At 47.1% G+C, this 20,759-nt stretch overlaps 1 long non-coding RNA gene across 1 annotated transcript; it reads left to right on the top strand.

Moving 5' to 3' along the window:
- Positions 1-620: 620 nt before the first annotated feature.
- LOC145525632 (uncharacterized) lies at positions 621-8,016 on the top strand. Its single transcript, XR_014068335.1, has 2 exons — positions 621-1,056; positions 5,971-8,016. It is a non-coding gene; the product is annotated as an uncharacterized LOC145525632 (long non-coding RNA).
- Positions 8,017-20,759: the final 12,743 nt, after the last annotated feature.

Genomic DNA, 20,759 nt, shown 5'->3' with positions numbered 1-20,759 from the left:
CTATTCCCTTCTCCAGGGGATCTTCCTGACCCAGGGATCAAACTCAGGTCTCCTGCACTACAGGCAGATTCTTAACCATCTGAGCCATCAGGGAAGACCGTCATGAACACTCCCAACCCACAAAGAGAGATTAGGTTTTGCTACCTTTCAAAGGAGAACCAGAACTACCACAAGCCCTCACTCTGGCCAAGAACAGTCCCCCCCTCCAGTCCTCCCACTCCTCCCCCCTCCTCCCCCACTCTGCCCCATGTCAATCCTCCCCTCCTTCGTTTGGAGCCTCAGCCAGAATATGCTGATGTGAGAGTTGTGACCTTGCCTTCAGCCCAGCAGCTAGGGGCCCAGAGCCACAGCTGCAGGGGAGGAGCAGGGGTACGGGAAACGCACCAATGAAGCTTTCCTTCAAATAAAGAGCAGGCAAGCATTGTGCTCCATTGATTACAATTTTTTTTTCTGAATGTTGTGACATTTGCAGGAAGGCTAATTTATTCAAGCATGGAAATCTTTAAAAACTTAATTAAGTTATTTCTGTGATTTTCCATGCCTTATTGTTTCGAGTTCACATTTACTTTCATCCTTGTTAATAAAAAATAAAAAAGTGGTGAGGGGGCGGGGAGGGAGGAAATAGAGAAAAATGATCTCGTAGAACCTCGCGAGACTGTTTCTAGGTGCTCCTTTCTCCAGCAAGAGGCCTCTGAGCCCTGGGGCAGAGAGGTGAAAAGGAGGGATGTGTCCTCCAATGTCAGGATCCCAGTCAAGGCCCCACTTCCAAGAGGAATGGAATGGGAATTGCACAAAAACCCGGCCTAATCTTCCAGGCATTTCGGCACCTGTAACCAGCTTTGCTGTTGTTGTATAGTTGTTATGTCACTGTCTGACTCTTTTGCGACCTGCAGCCTGCCAGGCTCCTCTGTCCATGGGATTCTCCAGGCAAGAACAATGAGCCATTCCCTTCTCCAGGGGATCTTTCCGACCCAGGGATCGAACCCATGCCTCCTGCATTGGCAGGAGGATTCTTTACCACTGAGCCACCAGGGAAGCCCAGGGAAGCAAACTTAGGTAAGTATAGACTCAGGTATGTTTTTTTTCTAAAACACTGCTGATTGCATAGTGGTGGACAGTGCTCCCTCAAGGCCAGCTGGATACTGCTCCCTGTAGAGTATCAAGGGGTGGGAGGATGGGGACATGAAGGAGTCAAGTCTGGAATTCAGAGAGTCAGGCCCAGTTTTCTAAGAGCCAGATGTCGCTCCAGGTAGCTGTGCTGCTTAGAAAATATGAGTCTGGGACATATCAAAGGCTATTTTTTTTTCTCCAATATGGGCCCCAAATCCCTAGAAGTTGCATTCATTCCCTCTCTCAAAGGCAGTACCAAAGGTTCCCTCCTCCCCTCACTCAAATTAGCTAATGGCCCTCCATGAGTCACAAGAGTGACTGGGGCGGGGTGAAGCAAAGAGCAGAGGGAACCAAGAAACACAGGGGTGAGAATTCCCATTAGAAAATTAAAGCCATGCTGGCAGGAAGAATATGCAGAAACTATTCTGTAGTAAATATTAATTCTTCCAAACATACAAATAGAACACCGTGTGGTGAAGTTGGTTCCCATCTGGGGGTAAGTGCCTTGGTGAGTTGACAGGAGGGTGAGTGAGGAGGCACCAGATTTCATGTGTGGACAGGGATAGTTGGGGTAAGGAAAAGCAACACTTCTTGGCTGCTAATCCAGGAAGGCTGAGCAGGTGAGGTTTAAAGTGTGAAAGTGTTAGTTGCTCAGTCGTGTCCGACTCTTTGCGACCCTATGAACTGTAGCCCACTGGCTCCTCTGTCCATGGGATACTCCAGGCAAGAATACTGGCGTGGGTTGCCATTCCCTTCTCCAGGGAATCTTCCCAACCCAAGGATTGAACCCAGGTCTCCCGCATTGTAGGCAGGTTCTTTACCATCTGATCCACCAGGGAAGCTCAGTGAGGTTCAAAGGGCTGCCTAAATGATAAAGGATAGATGACCTGATGCGGGAGCTCATTAATAGAGAAAGATAAGGTAGTCCAAAGAGAGGCAGCGAGGACAGCTCCAGAGCCTTCTGAAGTAGAGGAAGAGACCACAGTGAAGAATAAAGACAGAGAAAGTAAAGGAGCTCTTCCCCCTAGAAGGAGCCAAGTGGGGAGGACAGGACCCCTCCGGAGTCCAGCCTGTGCTCACTGCCTTCCCACCAGGGTCTTGCTGGCTGGAACCCTTCCTGCGAGTCAACTCAGAGCAGGGGGGAGCCAGAACCCTCCACTGAGGGTCTCCTTGCATTTCCTTTCCTGGGCCTTTAATTTCAAACTGTCCCCAAGAGCAAATACTGTCTCTTCACACGTCTTTGGAGTACCTCCATTTGATTGAAAAAAAAAACATTCCCACTATGTACAGAAAGTATCCTGCCCCAGCCCCTAAACGGACTCTCTCTTCTTTGTCCAGAACATCAGACCAGCTTCCCCTGCTGGGGCCACAGCCCAGGTCATCTGCATTCTGATGACATTTGCACATATTATTTTTAAGTCATTAGTCTCTGCCTGATATTGTGAGTCAAGAACTTTAATGGGAGAAATTTATGGCTTGTCTCCTCCAATCAACACGATAATTCATGGTTGTGTTTCGTGTGTTACGCTAATGGAGATTGCTTTCAACTGAGTGTTTGTTTTTTTTTTTTCCTCCTCAAAATCATTAGCTAGTTTCTCCTGATCTTTTAGCAGGAGCAGCAGTGTTACCTCCATGCGTGCTGTCTGCCAGCACAGAGGGTCTCCAAGTGTGGCCTTAAGAGGCCTCCAGGTGGTCTGCCTGCTAATTCAAATGGAAAGTTGCAGAAAATGCCTTTTCTTCAAGTGCAATCTCCAGAGCAGATTTGAATCTCTATTCAAAAGGCCCAAAATGAACATTTTCAAAATTTTAAATACAGTAATGGTTACTTACTATAGGCAAAGGTTTCCCTGGACCATTATAAGGTGGTTTTTTTTGTAGCAGTAAGTGAGTACAAGGAGATGCCCACAGCTGGGCCTTTCTGTGCTGTCCGGGGTCTCTGGAAACCCTGTCTGTACAGAGTGTCAAGGCATTAGCCATAAGTAAGGCAACCAAATGTCAGGGTTCAGAGAGAAATGTCCCCAGCTGTCAGTCCATCCATCTCCTTCCAATGTCAGGGTGGACAAAGAAGTAAAATAAAATAAAAATCAATGAAGATGGAGGAGGCATTCAACCCCTGGTTATGTAGATACAGAGACCTGGAAGGCCGGGGTTATCAGCCCACCTCCCTCCCCTGAGCCAGCTTCTTCTCCTGCTCTTGTTGGCACCAACACAAAGCCCTGTGCTCAGTGGCACTTCGCTCTGTACACTGTAACTCTGGTCTCCCAGACCCGCATAATTAGAGCTTACCAGAGCCTTCCTTGGTGAGGGAAGAAGGAAAAGTTAACATCCACACAAAGGGATCTTTGGGCATGTTGACCTTTGGTTGAATTTCTACCGTGGCAACAAGAAAATGGGAGTGGAGACCATGCCTGGGACCCCAAATCTCTGTAGTGCCCTCCTGTGATGTCTCCTCTGTGCACTCATGCTCTCCCCCAGCTTGATGGAAGCTTGACATCCAGTTTCTGGGGAGGATGGTAAGAGCTCCAGCACCATCAAAACCCTTCGTTGGCCCTTTAATGGGCTGTTTTGATCCTGTATTGTCACCTGCTAGCCTGCCCTCTCTTCTTCCATGTTCCAACCTCCTCCCAGCATTTCAGTCTCCTCTGATGAACCACTACCATCCCCACGCACCATCCACCTGTTCTGCTAGCACAAAACTGTTGTCCTCTGTCTTTTGCTCCCTTTGACGCTGAACTTGCCTCCAGACTTCTATGCCATCTTGATCTCACCTCCTGATTCTCCCTATCCCTCTACACCATCTTGAGTCTCAACCTCTGTGTGCTAACCACTCAGTCGTGCCCAACTCTTTGCGACCCCTTGGACTATAGCCCACCAAGAGCCTCTGTCCATGGAACTCTCCAGGCAAGAATACTGGAGTGGGTGACTATTTCCTTCTCCAGGGGATCTTCCCAAACCAGTGATCGAACCCAAGTCTCCTGCACTGAAGGCAGATTCGTTACTATCTGAGCCACCAGGGAAGCCTAAGGGCTTGTATCACCTAAGCGTGTATCACCCAAAGGGCTTGTGAAACACACAATGTTGGACTGAGCCACAGTTTCTGATTCAGAGAGTCTGATGTAGGACCTGAAGTCTGCGTTTCTAACAAGCTTCCAGGTGATGCTGATCCTTCTGGTCCAGGAACTACACCTTGAGAACCACCACTCTACATGCATGCGTCTTGCCTACTCCTCTCCAAACAGCCTGGGGCATGAAGGAAGCAAGTTTCTCTCTATATTGGATGCATCTCACCCTTGAGTCACCCCAAGGGGCCGTGCTTCCCTTTGTTCCAGCCACAGAAGCCAATCAGGCTCGCCTCCCCCTTTCCTCTGAATTGGCTGCGGCCCAGCTCCTGCCGCTTCCCCATCTCCCGGCCACTCTGAAGCATCTCTCTCCACCCATGCATGTGGTTTTTTGCCTTTTGCTTTTCTCTCACTCCCTGTGTTTCTTCACATCCATCTCTGTCTGCCAGATTCTCACATCCAGGCTTCCTCTGGCATCTATCCATCGTCCTCATCCATCGAACTGTGCAGATATTTGCATTTCTAAAGCCCAGTGTGTTTTCATGATTCCTCCTACTTCAGCCAAACAAGGGTTTCCCTCTCAAACCTACTCATCGTTAGACTCTGTGGTAGGGGGAGGGTGGATGTGGTACCCACTGGAATCACCCCTCTTGAGGCTGTTTCTTCATCAAGAACAGAAAGCAGACAAAACAGTACTCTGCCTTGGACCAAATGTCCTATAGATCCTTATCAAGCACATCGAGCTGAACTGAGAGCCCCTCCCGGGGGCTTTGTCGTGAGTATTTATTTGTAATACTGAAGGACCAAGAGGAAAAAACAAACAAATACGTATTCCTTTCTGGAGCAAAAACCCTTGATCCCTGGGAAGCAGAATAACAGGGTAGAGGTTGAGAGTGTGCACTCTGGTCCAGGAGTGCCTGGTTTGAAGCCCACTTCTGGCCCTGACAAAACATAAACAAGCACCACACTTCTCTAAACCTCAGTGTCTCCATCTGCTAAATGGACATATACCCCAGGACAATGCCTAGAGAATTAAATGAGCTTAACACCTATGCAGGCCTGCGTGCTAAGTCACTTCAGTCATGCCCACCTCTTTGCAACACTATGGGCTATAGCCCATCAGGCTCCTCTGTCCATGGAACCAGGCAAGAATACTGGAGTGGGTTGCCATGCCCTCCTTCAGGGGATTTCCCCGATACAGGGACCGAAACTGGGTCTCTTAAATCTCCTGCACTGGCATACAGGTTGTTTACCACTAGCGCCACCTAGGAAGCCAGCCCTAAGACCTATGAGACATGCATAAAAGGACTCAGTAAATGCTAACATTAGGTGCCCCAAACCTTGGAGCCTCAACATTTAGGTAGAGATTGAGCAAAACCATGGATACAAAACTTTCTCCCCGTGACTGTTCCCACACTGGACTAGCAATCCCTGGATTTTCTCAGCTAGACAATAACCATCCCCCATTTTGCTCTGAGCATTCAGTCCCCCAGCACTTAACTTAAAAGCTTTGTGCTTTGTTTTTTGTCTTGTTTTTTTTTTTTAAATAGAAAAAAAAAATCCTATTCTTGTCTGTCCAGTGTTTTTCCAGCAAAAGCACGAGTCAGCACTAAGAATTCTCCTTGGTCAGCAAAACATATGTTGCAGTGGGGGAATTTGGGGGAGTTGGAGGGGGGCCCTAATGAGAAGGGAAGTCAAGAATTGGCTAGGAAACTAGCCAATTTCCAGGTGTCCCAGAGATTCCTTAGAAATAATTCCTTCTCTTTCCTTCTGCATTGACTCTTCTCCCTGCCACCCACAGAATCCATCTGTAAAAAAATAGGCCAGAGGACTTGAGAGAAATCAGATCCAGGAAAACTGGTTCTCCCGGCCGCAGCCTGGAGTCTGAGGACAGGCAAATTGCAACCTTTCCGTGGACACTAGTTGCCAGCCTGTCTTCCAGGAATTCCGTGCACGTGGCTTTCCACTGCAGGAAAAGTGGGGGTTATCTCACCAGCCACCTACCCCACCACCAAGGTGATTTCTGAGAATGTCCAGCCCAGAGAGACTTGGCTCAACCGTCACAGGAAGGACATGTCAAGACCCGCTGGCCATTTATCACCCTAAGGACACTCGCTCTTACTTCTGCCTCGTCACTACGGCAGGGTGTGGCAAACCGCCTAAGAAGCCTGTCACCTCATACCAGCCTGGGCGGCCAGCCTTTCCAAAGACTGCCAGGCCTAGCCTTTCTGGCTCATGGACTGCAAGGGCTCGTCTTCCCCCATCTCCACACCGAAGAATCTGGAAATCAGGCCTCACTCAGACACAGAGTGGCCAGAACACAGGCAGTGAGCCAGTGAAGCCTGATTTAAGATCCAGGTTCTGCCACTCGGATGAATTAGGCAAGCGGCTTAATCGCATTGTGCATCAGTTTTCTCATGTGCGATACGGGGATAATGATTCCTGCTGCAGAAAACCAGTCTGAGGCTTAAATATGTTCTATAAAAGCAACTTGCATGTGTGGAAGGTAGGCACCTGATCCTCTAGCAGGGGTCCCCAACCTCCAGGATCTAAGGCTGGATCTGAGCTGGAGCTGATGTAATAATAATAGAGAGAAAGTGCACAATAAGTGTAATGCATTTGAATCATCCCAAAACCATCCTGCACACCCCGGTCCATGGAAAAACTGTCTTCCACAAAATCGGTCCCTGGTGCCAAAAAGGTTGGGGACTGCTGTTCTATCAGGCTCACACAATAAATGGTGGCTCTGGGGATTATTTAAAATAAGTTACAGTAGTGATAGGTTTATGTGTCACTGGAGTCAGGAAAAAGGTCAAAGTCACCACCTCAAGTACCTTCAGCTGAAACAGACCTAAGGGTGTGAGAAAGCAAGTTCAAAGTTACCAGAGGCTGCTCCCGCTCCTCTGGCTGAAGTCCAGGTGCATTTGTATTCCTTTGCTGCCAGAGGCCTGTGCATATGGAATACATTTTCTTTGGGTGTCTCACCATTAGCGTTTTCATTTCTGCTTAGCATCAGGGGCTTTGCCCGTCGCTGGCCTTCCAGACCACTAAGCCTGCCTTTGTCTGGCTTGCTTTGTTCTCTCATTTCCTGATCAGCCAGGGAGCATTCCCTGGCGGGGGCTCTGGGAGGAGGGGCTATGGATGGCAGTTCAATAGACTCTGAGTTTTGGAAAAGCAGGAATAGAGCCCCACCTCATACAGGGGGCCCCCCTTTCCCTCCCCAGCACCTAATGCTGCTTGTGGACCAAACGTTCCTTTCTTCCCAAGTTTTCTGGCTCCCCTCACATGTGCATGGGCTGAATGCTGTCAATAAACACAAAGGCGTCAGCTGCAATGTTTGAAGCTCATCAGTAAGCTGAGCGTGGCTCTGGAAAGATGACCTTCCACTTGAAAGAACATAATAACTCACACTTGTGGTAAGTGGGCAGTGAAATGACAGCACTGTCATAGCCACTGATTAATGGAAGCACAAATTGGTATAACATTTAGGTGGACGGGGAGGGCCGGAGGGAGTGAGGGAGGCAATTAGCCAACGTATAACAAGAGTCTTTGAAACGCTGACTCCACTTCTAGAAAGGTACCCTAAGAAAATCGACAGAAATGTGGTCAAATATTATTGTGATACAAAGATGTTCATTGCAGTAGTATTTATAATAGTGCCAATTTGCAAGCTATCAATGATAATTGATTAAATATATTTAATCATTTATCCACAGAATTAAATCATCCACAGAATTAAATACTATGAACCTATTAGAATAATATTTAATAGGATGGGAATAGGCTCATGATAATAGGCTTAAGTGAAAAAAGATTATAAAAATGCAAATATAATGTGTCATTCCAATTTTAATTTGAAATTTGTACACGTAGGAAAAAAAAAACAGAGAGGAAGGGAATTCTCTCCCCTCTAAAGATAAATATTAATAGCAATTTATCTTTAGTGATGTCATTGTGAGTGTTATCCTACTTTCTTCTGTATGTTTTCTATATTTCCAATAACAAACATGTATTGTTGTTGGAAAAGAATGAAAATCACATAAATGAAAGTGATGCTTTCCTCTCCAGGTTCAGGATTGTAAAAAAGACAGACTTGAACCAGGAAACCCTCATCAACTCTGACCTCTTAGAGTGTGGCTTCAGAGATGCTTTCTGGTCCTGACTGGCCTGGTCCACTCTGACAATCATTAAGACCAAGTACACCGAACTTGGTTGTCCAAGTGAACAGAGCTGGCTCGGCTGTGATCTCCTGCAGTCCTGCACATCCTAGGAGCCTTTTTTAAGCCTCCTGTTAGCAGGCTTTCCTCCTGTCTATTAGGTCACTGCAGATTGATTCATCTCACTTCACTGTGGTTTACAATTTGCAGTTCTCGACCCTGACATCCTCCCCTGGTGCTGGGGCCCTGTTTCTGCAATACCAACAAGCTAGTGGCAGCCAACAGCAGGTCAGCTGCAGGCCTTGTATTCTCCTGACCTCCTAGCAGGCTCCTCACCCTCTCCCTTCCTCTCTGTGCCTGTCCAGTATCCACATACACAAGGCTGCAGCTTCAAGCGACCCTGTGGGGTCCTAACCATGATACAGGAGAAAAAGAAGGGCAGGCTGAGACCGGGCCAATGGGAACTCAATTCTGTGCAAGAGTCCTTAGCTCTGGCCAGGCTACAAAACAAGAAGCTCTATTTGCAGAGTCCACAAGGTCTGGGACCCTATGCCTTACCTTTCAATGTGGAACAGGGAGCTCACAACTGGGTGAACTCAACAAGCTGAAACATTCTGGGCTTCTAATTTAAAGGTAGGCTATTTGTAGAATAATCCATTTTGCAAATAATATTAGCAAAAACCCATGGGAGATAGAGAAAGTCTATTCCTCTGTCCCATGTTGCCATTTATGGGAAAAAAAAAAATTGCCCCCTCAACCTTCAATGTCTTTGGCCACCTACCCTCCTTAACCTTTCTGCCTGATTTTTCAGTTCTCCTTAACATGGACCCCACCCATAAAGTCCGCTCTGCCACTCCCTGCCTCTGACATCGTTTTCAATTGGTCCTTTTCCCCTCTCTTTCCAGTGTAATCATAAGAGCCACTGGACACAGAGGAGGGGAACCCGAATTCTACTCCTGACTCTCTGGTTCATGAGTTTAGATCTGCAGGCCAGCCTAGAGCCTCCCTGAGCCTGAGTTTTCTGTCTGAAAATATATGGCTTGAATTAAAATTCAAAACACCGCTCCAGTTCTCACATTCTATCGCGCGTCTCATGTCCATCCTGAAGTTTCCTGAGTGAGGCTGTCCTCGACCCTGAGGTCCACAGGCACCCTCTGAAGTCCTCACAGGGAGAGGAATTTACTCTTCATTTCCTATCGGTTTGCACAAGATTTGTGCTTTCTTGTTTGTCTTCTCCTGTCGAAATAGCAAGCAGCTCTGAATGGACGACTATGCTTCTTCACGACCTCCGTCTATGTGTGCAGAGCACAGGGAACAGTCAGGTGAGGTGGTTAGTTCTCTGACTAATGCCTCCCCTTCAGGCGGACTTGGAAAGAGACTCATTTAAATTTGGTTTTCCTGCCAGAATTGTCAGGCCTCAGTGGCCTTGGGAAATCACCTAGGAAGAAAATCACCATTTATCCAAACAACTCTGCCATCTACACGGGCTGCCACCATCTCCGAACCTCTGCCTGGTCCTCACATAGCAGCGTCAACTCCCCTGTTCCAGCACCTCCCCACCAAGGTCATGGTCACTCCTGGCGAAGTATGGGCCTATGCCCTTGGCCAGGATGGACCATCCCAGGAGCACCAGACTCATTAGAAGCCAGAGCCTGTGTTCACAACACAGATGAGCTGGAGAGGCGCTCCCCCAGGTATCGGACGCATCACATTCTGAGAACCGCAACTGTCTTTGCTGTGTGACCCTGAAGACATCACTTGACATCTCTGAATCCCATACTCCCATTTCTCTGGAGTGGACGTCATAACACTTACCTTGTAGCGTTACTCTGAGACTTAAATGTAATCAATTATGTGAGCATGCATTTTCAAATGTGAATATTTTACACTCTTTACACATTACGGGTGTATATTTTACACTCTTTACACATTACGGGTGTTCCTAATTATCTGACCCAATAACACCTCCTTGCCACAAAGCCACTGTCAGGGGAGCTACATCAATGAAGAAGAAGCATTTGTCTTGACACACAGAGTTGGAACTCACAACATATTCTCCCATTGAAAGGCTAGTCTGCATGGTATTTGGTTGCTGGGGATAGAAATGACCATAGTTAGTACATTAGTTATGTGTGAGATAAATAGATTTTCAAGGAGTTCCCGGAAAACCTCTCCCTCCATTTAACATTTTTTCTGTGAGAGAACAGTGTTCCTAATTCATAGGAACTAATTTCCAGGCAAATCTTTGGAACCCTGCCCATCTGTAAGTGGGAGTCTACCTTTGTTAAATCACCTTCAGATGCAGTCATTCTGTGCTACCTGGTGGGCTAACGACACATTTGCGGATCCTAGAACGTCTGCGATATTACAGGCACAGGTATGGTCTCCTGCGTTCCCCTACAGAGTAAAGAAGGGGTGGAAGGAAAGTAAGAACAGTCACTTCCTCGGCCCCCTCATCCTGCAGTCGGTGAGCTTTCTGGGTGGGATCCTCAGAATCTGACCGCTCTTTCCAGGTAAAGGAACGTCGACAAAAGACAAACACATCATAACAGTTCTGGATGAAAGGAAACCTCAGAAGAGACACCTATTTCTCAGCCAGAAACAGAAACAGATCCCCATCCTAAAAGCAGCCTTCAGGAGGTGAGAGGCAGGGGTTCTGCGACCCCAAAGCTGGTGGTGGATTACCCAGTGACTCCGGATAAAGAGAAGAGTATTTAGAGAGGGTCTGCACTGTTTCAAAAACCTAGCAGGTTCCCAGTTTCACTCCTCCACGAGGGGCGATGGCCAGAAGGCCATCCCACCCACTTTTCTTTCTCCCAAGGGGCTACGACCAAAGATGCAACTTGCCAAGTTGTGCACTTGAGCCTGAATTCCACCCACCCCAGCCCTGCAAATGCGTAAGTTGAAAGCCAACCCCCACCTTCCCTCCAGCAGCTCAGAAAGTGACTGTAGTTGGAGATTTGGGGGTCTCTAAAGAGATAATGAAGGTTAAATGAGGTCATTAGGGGTGAGCATTAATCCAGTTAGACCGGCGTCCTTATAAAAAGAGGCAATCAGGACACAGACACACAGAGCGGAGACCGCATGGAGACAAACAGAGAAGGCGGCCATCTACCAGCCAAGGAGAGAGGCTGCAGAAGAAAGAAACCTGCTGACACTTGGATCTCAGACTTCCAGCCTCCGGGACTGTTGAGTAAGGAAATTTGTATTGTTTAAGGCACCCAGCCTGTGGTGCTTTGTTAAGGCGGTCCCAGCAAATACACAGCAGAACAGCACTAGGGGCAAATAGGAAGGAAAATGAGATACAGACTCCAGGAGCTTGGCCTCCCAGTCAAGATAACAGGCAGACTTGGATGGACGTGGTTAAAATACTTCCAGCTCTGAATCAGCGCCTGGGCTGCAGGGGTCACCCCCACCTCGGTCTCACACAGGCTCCTGGTTCCTTCTTTGATCAACCCAGCTGGCCTGCCCCTCCATCTTCCCCTGCTTCGGCACAGCATCTGCCAGCATCCCTGTTCCTAGGAGCCATCCTCCAGCCACTGAGGGGGTCCCGTGTCATTCAGAGAAGGAGAAAAGATGGGACCAAGTAAACTCTTGTCAAGGCCACATTGTCTGGTTTCCCAGACATTCGGGACAGCTGATGGCAGCACAGCTTGGGTGTGAAAATTTACTCCTCTCTCCCTCTCTTCTTATCCTGCCAGGCAAGCAGGTTCTTGTCCTTAAGGGACAAGGAGAGTCCGGCTGAAAAGAGGAGTTGTTTGTTTGTGCGTGTGTTTGTTTGTCTCATTGACTTTTTACGAGCAGTTTTGGGTTCAAAGCAAAATTGAGGGGACCATGCAGAGATTTCCCATACACCCTGCCACCCCATATGCATAACCTCCCTTGTTTTTTAGCTCAACTTCCTTCTTCTTCTTTTTTGGCAGGCCACATGGCTTATGGGATCTTTGATTCCTGACCAGGGACTGACCTGTGGCCCATGGCAGTAAAAGCACCTGAGTCCTAACACTGGACCTCCAGGGATTTCCCAGACCAATTTACTTCTACTGGTTAAAACACCATCAGTCTTTCCCCTTCCTTTAAGTGTCCACAAGCTCAGAAAACCTATGATAGTTGGCAGCATTTTTCAACAGCCTACAATGTGCCAGGCACTGTGCTAGCCATTTATTTACATGACTTCTGATTCTCAGTCACCCTTGTATATGGGAAAGAGCACTCTCTTCTTTGTTTTTTTATTTTAAAAATATTTATCTTGGGGCTTCCCTAGTGGGCCGGTGGTTAACAGTCCTTGCTTCCACTGCAAGGGGCACAGGCTCCATCCCAGATGGGGGAACTAAGATCCTCAGAGAGACCAAAAAAAATTTTTTTAATTAAAAATGTTTTATTTTATTAAAAAATTGTCAACCATTAAAACTGAACCTTTTCTGGTGTGCACATCTATGACTAGTTCTTAAAGTATAGTTGATTTACAATATTGTGTTAGTTTTAGGTATGCAGCATAGTGACTCTGTTTTTATCTCTCTCTTTTTTTAAAAAATTATATCCCACTATATGTCTGACTCAATGAACTTGAGTTTGAGCAACCGCCGAAAGATAGTGAAAGACAGGGAAGCCTGCTGTGCTACATACAGTTCATGGGGTCGCAAAGAGTAGGACACAACTTAGTGATTGAACAACACTAGGTTATTGTAAGATATAGAGTATAATTCCCTGTGTTATACAGTATATTCTTGTTGCTTTTCTATTTTATGTATAATAGTTTGTATCTGCTAATCCCAAACTCCTAATTTGTCCCTCCAGCCTCCCTGTCCATTTGGTAACCATAAGTTTGTTTTCTAAATCTGTTTCTGTTTTGTATATATATTAATTTGTATTATTTTTCAGATTCCACATATAAGTGATATCATATGGTATTTGTCTTTGTCTGACTTATTTCACTAATCATAATATTCTCCAGGTCCATCTACGTTGCTGGAAATGACGATACTTCATTCTTTTTACAGCTGAGTAATATTCCATTGTATACATATACATATATACACACCACATCTTCTTAAGTCAATCATATGTTAATTGATTTGGGTTGCTTCCGTGTCTTGGATATTGTAAATGGTGCTGCTCTGAATACTGGGGTTCATGTAGCTCTTTGAATTAAAGCATCCCTGCTTAAAGAGGGTTTCCCTGGTGGCTCAGATGGTAAAGAATCCACTTGCAATGCAGGAGTCCCAGGTTCAATCCCTGGGTCAGGAAGATCCCCTGGAGAAGGGAATGGCAACCTATTCCAGTATGTTTGCCTGGAGAATCGCATGGACAGAGGAGCCTGGTGGGCCTCAGTCCATGGGGTCGCAAAGAGTCAGATACGACTGAGCAGATAACCGCACACACACTAATTAAAGTTGTGAAAATTGAGGTACAGCCAGGTGAGGCAGGCAGCTGGTGGGAGACAGAGCAAAGCCTGAAAGGTAACTTCACTGACTCTTTGCACTTTCCACTCTATCCCTCTGATGAGAAAACATACCTGTGAAAACTCATTTATAATGTGAAGTACTATGTGATGAAAGTGTTATTTCTGTTTCAATCCTTATTGTTAATAACTGGGAGATATAAAAAAAGAGACAGAGAGAAATCTTCAACAAACATAGAAATCCCATGACTTCTGAAACTGAGATCTGATCTCCCACTTAGAAACCTTCTATGTCTTCGTTTTGCCTGAAGAGAAGTCTAAATTCCTCTGGAGACTGGAGCTGCTCCCCAGTGCCTGCTGTAACAGCATTCTGTAGCTTTTCTTCACAGCACCCAGCACAATTTGAAGTTATATATTGTATTTAGATGATTGTTTGATTAATATCTGTCTTTCTGCACCAAACTGAAGCTCTAGAGGGAGCATGACCATATAGTCTCTAGTGTAAACAGAAACACTTTTGAAACTCAAAAGAGGTGCTAGTCATAATTATTCCAGGACAAGAACGGAACTGGGACACACGGCCATCCTGTGTAGAAAACAGACTGACTCGGGTTTTCTTGCCATTAGAGTCCCAGCGCCAAATCCCATACTTGGCACATAGGAGATGCTCAATAAACAAATCTGCTGATTGATTCGGCAACATGTCCTTTGAAGCTCTCTCACAATTTTGTCCCACTGTTCGGTTGCACCCCACAAGCCTACAAGGTCTACAAGCACAGCTTCAAGACTAAAGACAGAGCCCAGAGTCAGCGACAGAGATATTAATGGTTAATGGCTGGGAGAGCTTACATGTCCGAGGCAAGGTCCTGGAGCAACCCCCCCCCCACCCCCCACCCCCGTGTGCAGCAGAAGGCAGGAGGACCTGGCAGTGGTCTTCCCTCCTGGGGGGAGGGGCGTTACCAGTTATAGGAGAGAATTGACAGCAGATTGGCTCATCGGTTACCAGCGAAACTAGCAGAGGGGCGCACCCCGCACTGTCCCTTTGATAAGCTATCACAGTGGAGACGTTTGGATCTAAAGACTAGAACAATCAGTAGTGGGAGTGAAAGGGTGGGCCAAGTAGATAGGAAGGTCAGTCATGTGAGTAAGGTATAGTCGTATCTGCTCAGTCGTATCTGACTCTTTGCTCAGCATTAGTAGAGCAGAGTATGTACAGAGAGCATGAGAACACCCATCTTGGGTGGATTAACCATCCACTCACCATATCCTTCAGACCTCATCTACTGCAACTTCCCACATGTCCAACCCTAGTCACACAGGGGTCTCCATTAAGCCCACCTTGAACACATCATACAGTCTCACACCTCCAAGATTTCACCAGCCTGCTGCTTCTACTCACAATGTTCTCCCCTTAGCCTCTACCTACCTGTATCCTCCCATCCTTAAAAGTCTTCCCGGCTCAAATACTGCCTCTTCTCTGGATTCCTGCTCCAATTTCCCAAAACACTTGAATATATCTCCTAATGACAGACATCCCACTGCATCATAGTTATTCATGTGTCCTGTCCCTCATCAGACTGTGAGGTCCTTCAGGTTGGAGCACAAGTTTCATTCATCTCCCCAGAGTCCATCTTGGTGGCAAACACAGATGGAGCATAGAATAAATGCCCATTGAGAGAATAAGAAAATGTTGGACACCTCTAGGGTGTCAGCAGTAGAGAAAGATTGAAGAGGAGTACCTTGTGTTCTGAAAGAATCACATTTATGTAGCTGAGACTAGATAGCTGGTCACTTTGTACATAACACAGTACTGGGCATATAGCAAGCACATCTTCAATCAATATCATCACCATGCATGGTCATCAGCATCAGTATTCACACTGTCAATTCCTTATGGATGACAATCTTTTATGGATGTGTCCCCTCATCTCCATCCTTCCTGTCTTCTACAGCTCTAATGCCAAGCCTTCACTGGCTCCTCACCTCCCTACCAGCACTTCCTTGTAATGGAACCGATCTTCTCTCCTGCCTTCTGCCAGCCTGGATAAATTTGAGGCATTCTTCCTTGACAGACAGACTTCCTGGCACATATTCTTCAAAGCACATGTGATGCAACGGCTGCTGTTGGACTCCTTGGAGTCTCCATCTTTCCCTTGGCCAGGTCGTTTGTATTCTTTAAAGACCTTTCTTGTAATGCTTGTGCTAACATTTACATCCCTGCTTAACTAGGCTGGCCTCTGCTGCCCTGGGCATTTCTTAGACTCATGCAGGATGGAGTTGCAATCTTTCCAAGCTACTCAGTAGCTCTTTTCCCACTCAGAGCACAAAGCATGCTAAGAGCTGGAAGTTGCTTAGTGTGCAGGCTGCCTGGGGGTTGGGCTACATCCAGTGAAAGTTGTACTAGGATTAGCCTGTGTGCCTTCTTGCTCAGTCATGTCTGACTCTTTGCAGCCCCATGGTCTGTAGCCCTCCAGGCTCCTCTGTTCTTGGGATTCTCCAGGCAAGAATACTGGAGTGGGTTGCCATTTCCTACTCCAGGGGATCCTCCTGACCCTGGGATTGAACCCACATCCCTTGCATCTCCTGCACTGGCAGGCAGATTCTTTACCATTGCACCACCTGGGAAGCCACAGGTTTAGCCTAGCCTAGATATAAAGAGGGGCTGTGGAAACAGTCCTGAGCTACAGCAATTCAGTTCAGTTCAGTCGCTCAGTCGTGTCCGACTCTTTGCGACCCCATAAATTGCAGCACGCCAGGCCTCTCTGTCCATCACCAACTCCCGGAGTCTACCCAAACCCATGTCCATCGAGTCAGTGATGCCATCCAACCATCTCATCCTCTGTCGTCCTCTTCTCCTTCCGCCCCCAACCCTACCCAGCATTAGGGTCTTTTCCAATGAGTCAACCCTTCGCATGAGGTGGCCAAAGTATTGGAGTTTCAGCTTCAACATCTGACCTTCCAATGAACACCCAGGATTGATCTCTTTTAGGATGGATTGATTGGATCTCCTTGCAATGCTACAGCTACAGCAATGCTCAGCCACTTATCAGCCCTGTGACCAGCCAATAATTTAATATCTCCGGATCATTACTTTCCACATCTGTAAAAAAATGAAATCACAATATTACACAGGGTTGGTGTGAAGATTAAATGGGAGAAGGAAAAGAAAAGGGGCATATAGTAATCGCTCACTAAATGGCATCTATTGTTTTAAAAGACAAAACTGTATTGCAGACCTACTATATATAAGGTATGTAGAGTACTAAACTCTGGTATTAAAAAAGATGAAAAGATGAAGAAGATGTAATCCCTGCCTTCTTCCAGTTCAAAATCAGAACTCAAAGGGAGCATAATAGCAGCTCTAAGAGACACAGGCAGCTGAAGCAGGAGCAAAAAGGAGAGGGTGCATGGCACTGGGGTAGAGCCAAACTAGGGAGCAGGCTGAGCCTGTGAGACTAAGAAGAGCCTTGACTCTGACATAATAAAATCTTTCAGTAGCAAATATTCCTGCAAAATCTCAGAGAGAAACTGGATAAAACAATAGCAATGGCTTCTATTTTCATTAATTTCTTCCTCCAATGTTTCACATTATCTCACTTAACCCTCTCAACAGCTCTGCGGAGACAGGTGCTACTAATATTTCCATTCCATCAATAATCCTGAGGCTCCAAAACGTAAAGGAACATGCTCAGGATTACGGGTAGAAGTAGCCGAGCAGAACTTGAATTCAGGTTGTTCTGACCCCAAAGCCAGAGCTCATAATCCCACACTGTGTGTGCCTGGTGGGGACACGTGGGATTGGCTGAAGCGTAGGTCTGCAACGTAGACATGTGTGTGCGTATGCAGGCATTTAGCGCAGGGTAAATCTGAATACGTGAACCGTGAACTTCCAGATGTTCAAGCTGGATTAAGAAAAGGCAGAGGAACCAGAGATCAAATTGCCAACATCTGATGGATCATCAAAAAAGCAAGAGAGTTCCAGAAAAACATCTATTTCTGGTTTATTGACTATGCCAAAGCCTTTGACTGTGTGTCACAATAAACTGTGGAAAATCCTGAAGGAAATGGGAATACCAGACCACCTGACCTGTCTCTTGAGAAACCTGCATGCAGGTCAGGAAGCAACAGTTAGAACTGGACATGGAACAACAAACTGGTTCCAAATAGGAAAAGGAGTCCGTCAAGGCTGTATATTGTCACCCTGCTTATTTAACTTATATGCAGAGTACATCATGAGAAACGCAGGGCTGGAGGAAGCACAAGCTGGAATCAAGATTGCCAGGAGAAATATCAATAACCTCAGATATGCAGATGACACCACCCTTATGGCAGAAAGTGAAGAAGAACTAAAGAGCCTCTTGATGAAAGTGAAAGTGGAGAGTGAAAAAGTTGGCTTAAAGCTCAACATTCAGAAAACTAAGATCATGGCATCCGGTCCCATCACTTCATGGCAGATAGATGGGGAAACAGTGGCTGACTTTATTTTTCTGGGCTCCAAAATGCAGATGGTGATTGCAGCCATGAAATTAAAAGACACTTACTCCTTGGAAGGAAAGTTATGACCAACCTAGATAGCATATTAAAAAGCAGAGACATTACTTTGCCAACAAAAGTCTGTCTAGTCAAGGCTATGGTTTTTCCAGTGGTCATGTATGGATATGAGAGTTGGACTATAAAGAAAGCTGAGTGCCGAAGAATTGATGCTTTTGAATTGTGGTGTTGGAGAAGACTCTTGAGAGTCCCTTGGACTGCAAGGAGATCCAACCAGTCCACCCTAAAGGAGATCAGTCCTGGGTGTTCATTGGAAGGACTGATGTTGAAGCTGAAACTCCAATACTTTGGCCACCTGATGCGAAGAGCTGACTCATTGGAAAAGACCCTGATGCTGGGAAGGATTGAGGGCAGGAGGAGAAGGGGACGACAGAGGATGAGATGGCTGGATGGCATCATCCACTCGATGGACATGGGTTTGGGTGGACTCCAGGAGTTGGTGATGGACAGGGAGGCCTGGTGTGCTGCAGTTCATGGGGTCACAAAGAGCCGGACACGACTGAACCACTGAACTGAACTGAAATCTGAAAGAGGAAGTTTGAAGAAGAGAAGCAGGAAACTACTGAAGAAGATTCTGGAGTCTAGATGGAGAGGCAGCTTCAGTTCTTATCTCTGCTTTGCCTTAAACCAACCCCCACCCCGGGGGGTTATTAATAGCAGCCCTATTAATACCTCATCATGCTAATAACAACAAAGGGAGGAGCCCTGGGAGGGAGGGCGGTGCATCGGGCGGTGCACCATGCACTGCGCCCTCTACTGGAGGAAAAGGCCTCCCACGCCCATTTTGCTGGCTTCTGGGTCAGGGCCAGGCCTTCAAATTGACTTTGACTTCACAGGAGAGCTCAGCAAATCCTGCAAAAGCGAAATACCTGGAGGAATATTTCTTCTTCTCTGGAGTTTTGGCAAACTTAGTATCCCAATCAATATCTGAGTAATTACAATCCCCTGTGATCAAAGTGGGGGTGGTTTTCCTTTTCTTTGGCCTCTTTACAGGCCTCTCTTATCTGGAAAAAGATTTCTTAATCTACTTTCCCTAAATGCCCTGAAGGTCTGCGTGCCACAGAGACCCCAGAATTCCCCAGTTACTTTTTACTTCTTCCCTGCTGCCTGACCCAGCTCGCAGGCAGGCAGGCAGGCGGTGCTGGTAGGAATAGGCCTTTCAGCTCTGGCCCCCCACAGAGCTCCCCAAGGGCAGGAGTAGAGGGGGGAGCTGGGACTCCAGGAGCCCAGAGAACAGAGGTGAGTTCACTCCCCGGCTCAGTCTAAGAGGAAGTGGGGAAGGGCTCGTGGGCGTGGCCAGAGGACCACACCAGAAAAGAAGTTAAGCTAGCTTATTGCTCCTACTGTTTACACTCTGCACCAGCCAGGCTTGGGGGAATTGGAAGGAAGTCAGTTGGAAGTTTTCCTTTCAGTCCCTGACAAGGGATCATGAGGCTGAAAGGCATTTTTGTTCAGTCATCCCAGCCATCCTTCTTCTGCTGCCATGCATATCTCACCTATGCACCACCCAGACAAAAGCAGTTATTCAGCTGGCAGGGCCCCACCTCAGGCAGTAAGACCACTTCCTACCTCGGCTTCCCCAGACCCCTCCAGGACCAGGAATTTTTTTCTCATGTGGGTCTCCAGAGGGCTGGATGTGACATATGAACATGAAAAGGAGGGCTGCTCCTCTTTTGAGGAAGGGGGTGGAGGGTCATGGAGGGGGCCCCAGGGCTCAGTCTGGCCTGATGTATGATTTAGAGACCAGGTCCTCTCTGCGCCTCATGATTTAAGAAGTTCCCCTACTCCAGAAACTTAATTACCCCCCCAGATCTTTCTTACGTCTTCTCAGCTTTGCTTCTGAAGAGGCCCTTCCACGAATGCCACTGGGTTAGAGTCATTACTCTGCCGACCGCTTGCCGGGCCGTTTATTGTATTTTTATGAGCGGAGTGCTGTGCTGCCTAATACATTTCCCAGGAAAGATTCTGTGGAGGGGGCTCTGGGACTGCAGCTGCTAACGGCGGAGGAGGGGGAGGAGCACAATCAGCGTGGACCAGAGCTCACACGTGTGCACACTCCCCCCCCACCCCCCCACCCCCCCCCCCGCCACCATGAGGAGGGAGGCATGAACCCAGAGAACATAAATGACCCAGGCAGGTCCTACACACTTCTGAGATGAGATGGATAAGCCAGCTGAATACCCACTGCTGGGACACCTTGATAAACATTCCAGAGGCCATCCTGTCCAGCCCCCTGCCTCCAAGCAGATCTGTTCCAATTTACCCCAGACAGCATGGGACTCCACATCTCTGAGGCAGGCAATTTTGCCGTTCCAATGGTAGACCACTCCGGTGTTTAACAGCCTTCTCTCACAAAGCATTTTCCTTCTGGAATTAGCAATGTTTTTGCCAGAAGGGAACTTGGAAATCATATAGACAAAGCCTCTCATTTTAGGAAGGGCAGAATCCAAGTGTCTCCACTCCTGGAGAAATCACTCCATC

Source organism: Giraffa tippelskirchi, chromosome 11 (assembly GCF_054371585.1).
Source record: "Giraffa tippelskirchi isolate mGirTip1 chromosome 11, T2T-mGirTip1v1.2.pri, whole genome shotgun sequence".
Lineage (NCBI taxonomy): Eukaryota > Metazoa > Chordata > Mammalia > Artiodactyla > Giraffidae > Giraffa > Giraffa tippelskirchi.
The sequence above is the reverse complement of the archived record's forward strand: the minus strand, read 5'-3'. Positions and strand labels throughout refer to the sequence as shown.